Genomic DNA, 3619 nt, shown 5'->3' on the forward strand with positions numbered 1-3619 from the left:
TGGAATAGTCTTTAAAATATATATATCCAAAACAAGACAAATAAAAGATAAAAGTTTCAAAAATGTTCTTTCTCTTTAAGATTTTGTTCATTCATTTGATATAAAGTGTATTATTGTTGGGAGTTATATTCTACATTTACTCACTATTATAACATTTTGTCTAACTTGTGTTATAGAATAACTATTTGACCCTGGTGGAGAAGCATACAAAACTCCAAAGAAGATAAAGAAGTTTTCCTTGTTCCATGTTGAAGATTTAAGGGCAAATCCTTTTTAAGAGGGAGAGATTTCTCTTTGGAGTCATCATGGAGCATGAATTCAAGAGTAGTGTAGGATATATAGGCCATTGTATTCGGCCATGTAGTGTAGGTTTGTTTAAGGGTTGTATTAAGGTCTAAGTAGAATAGGATTTTCCTTAAGTTAGACAGTCAAATAATGTGGAAAGTGTGTGCCATGTGTCATGCTTCCATTGGAGAATATATTCTTTTTAGAAGTGGTCACATGACACCTTAGGAGTGGAGATGATTTCATTTTGGTAGTGGCCACATGTCCCTCCATCATTGGAGAGAATTTGCTTTTAGTAGTGGCCACATGACATTCTAGGAATGGAGAAGATTGTGTTTTGTAAGTGACCATGTCCTCCCATCATTGGAGAGGATTTGTGAACACTTGTCCACTCCTTAGAAGGTCTCATTTTTGGCCAATGAGAGAAAATGTGGGTGATCATGTTTTTAGGGTTAGAAGAAGACAACTTTGGCCTATAAATAAAGGTTTCTCTACCACTAGTAAAAAAATCGCGTAACGTCGAATATTTTGGGCTTTTAACGGCGAATTCGCGAACGACGTCATATTAAGAGACATTAAATTTTGTCTATATACGAACGTCGAATTTTGTTAATATACGACATTAATCACCTTTTTTTTTGTTTTTTTGAATTAATTGTGATACATTTTTACAACTTTGTGAGACCTGAAAAGTAGAAAAACAACAAATTTCAGTTTTTGGTATTTTATAAAGCAAGAACTATGAACGTAGTATCAAGAACCAACAACAATAACCAACAACAAACAAGTTCAATCAAACAACAACAATAACAAACAAGTTCAATCAAATAATAACAAATAAGTTCAACAAATAAATTCTTCGAAAACGAAAACTAAACTTCAAAAGGTGGGTTCGTTGGAATAAAATGTTGTCACTGGTGACAGAGAAAGCAAAATGCACCTATGAAGGACAAAAGCACGAAAATAATCGGTCAAAACAAACGAAAATCATACATAAAATGCATTTGTATCAAATGAAAGAAAGATTACATGTGATGGTTGTCAAACTTCGTTCGAGAAAAGTTTGAGAAGAGAAAATGGTCTCACGCGCTAAGATAAAGTGAATGAATTTTCAATCTCCCGCTCAAACTTTTATTGAATTCACTAACCTTTTGATGTCTAACGCTGGGGCATTCGACGTTTTATATCATTTTACGTTGAATTACAATTCTAAAAGATATTTAATAATTGAATTTATTTACATAAATGCCACTGGTCATTTTTAACGTTGGTTATTCAGTGATTGGACGTTAAACGCGTGACGTTATACGCTGTTTTTGTACTAGTGCACCCTTATATTTCATCTTGGATTAATGTAATGTTATGCGGCCAAATTATGGCATACACTTCCTAGATCAAGACTACAACAATCTTAGAGGCCCCTCTAGTTACCTTCCTCCTTGAGTTGGCCTTACCTCTCTTGGAGCCACCAAACACTACACCATCACCACTATATCTCCTAGAGGCCATGAGCTTCTAAATAATCCACACCTTAGCTCATCATCCTTGGACCATTTACCACCACTTTTCTACACCATCCATCCTAGGAAACACCCCTCCATGCACATCTCCTACTTTTGGCCCAACCTAGCTAAGGAGTTTGCCATCAGTAAATGTACTAAATCAATGGACAACCATTATTAAATCATAACACTCCTCCTTAGGTGTTCGTTTATTAGAGAATATGTCTCGTTAAAACCTTACTAAGAAAAGCCCTTTGGGATAAAAACCTAGCACTAGTGCAGCGAGGGGCTTTTACCGCGGTTGATTTTCACTATACGTCGCGGTTCTTGAACCGCGGCATATTCAGCCGCGGTAGTAAGTCAGACACTTTATGCCGCGGTCATAACCGCGGTATATAGTCTGCGCAATATGCCGCGGTTGTCTAGGGAACCGCTGCCTAAATTCATTTTTTTTAAAAAAAAATTCAAAAAAAATAATTAAAAAATGCACTATATGCCGCGGTTCGCGGTTGAACCGCGGCATATAGGCCGACAAATATGCCGCGGTTAGTGTCAAAACCGCGGCCATATGTCTCGTTTTTAAAAAAAAAACGAAGCACTATATGCCGCGGTTGTGGTTAGAACCGCGGCATATAGGGGGAATATGCCGCGGTTGTGGTTAGAACCGCGGCATATTCCCCTGCAGTTTTTTAAAATTGCAGGTCTGTTTTTGTGATATCCACTACCACAAAAACAGACCTGCATATAAAAACATTTACAGAAATGCAATTTCAACATAACAAACACATGTTCAAATGTATTTCAACATCAAATAAAGTAGAGAGTCTAAGAAATCAAAAGCTAATCAAATGCATTGTTTAAATCTAAATCTAAGAGCTATTGTATAATCTAACTATATACTTCGCAGCAGCGTTCCTAATGAATAGTAGGGACTTCTCAGGAACTGGTGTAGTAGTCTTGAATCTCTGCAAAAGACAATTCATTTTAATTAGTGTATATGAATTCAACATTTGTTAAAAAATCAAAATTTGTTAAAGTTAAATATTACCGTTTCCCAGCTTCTTGTGATGTGAGAACGAACAATATGGGTCATCCAATACATTACATAGTATCCACACTCATATGACCCATTTTGTCTGTTACACTACAATATATCATCACAGTTGATAATAGTTAGTGAATAACATTTGTTATAAAACAATTATAACAAAGTATGACTTTAGCATATGTCAAACCTTGAGAGAAATCCAAGCAATCTTTCTACTCTTAGCAATTGATCTCCCGTCCATCATCATACTTGCTGGAATAGAACTGTATATAAAAAAATGTTTTAGCATTCAGTTATATAACAAAGAAAGTCCAAACATTGAGGTTCTTACCAATCAATTGCTTGTCTGAGTTGTGTGGGAGGAGGCCTGTGCAATGAGCAGAACCACAAAGCATAGTTGTCTTGCACAGACATAACAAGAAGTTGCCAATGGCGCCTGAAATTCATAATAACGTAACTATTAAATATTAAAATCACATATGGAACATTATTATGTTAACAAAGTTCACTTACCCGGATATATAAGGCAAAAAGTATATTTTCTTGCCCCTTCCAAAACTTCTTATCAGACTCATGTTGATATGGTCAAAATCATTTGATTCATGAATTTCTTGGGGATCAATGAATCCATAATCATCAGAACGCCCCAACTTATTAGCGACCCCAAACATATACCTGAAATCAAAAATTAACTTTGATATAAGGATACTTGATATATAAATCAATTTTATATATAAATAATTGGTCATAGACTTACATCGTCCATAGTTGAATAATTGAAATA

At 35.2% G+C, this 3619-nt stretch overlaps 1 long non-coding RNA gene across 1 annotated transcript; it reads right to left on the bottom strand.

The window, feature by feature from the left end:
* Positions 1–2576: 2576 nt before the first annotated feature.
* LOC148196600 (uncharacterized) lies at positions 2577–3089 on the bottom strand. Its single transcript, XR_015780222.1, has 3 exons — positions 3023–3089; positions 2836–2931; positions 2577–2752 (listed from the first exon to the last, which is right to left on the bottom strand). It is a non-coding gene; the product is annotated as an uncharacterized LOC148196600 (long non-coding RNA).
* Between the last annotated feature and the right edge of the window lie 530 nt (positions 3090–3619).

The sequence above is a fragment of the Vigna umbellata genome, chromosome 6 (assembly GCF_029865625.1).
Source record: "Vigna umbellata cultivar VRB3 chromosome 6, Vumbellata_1.0, whole genome shotgun sequence".
Taxonomy (NCBI): domain Eukaryota; kingdom Viridiplantae; phylum Streptophyta; class Magnoliopsida; order Fabales; family Fabaceae; genus Vigna; species Vigna umbellata.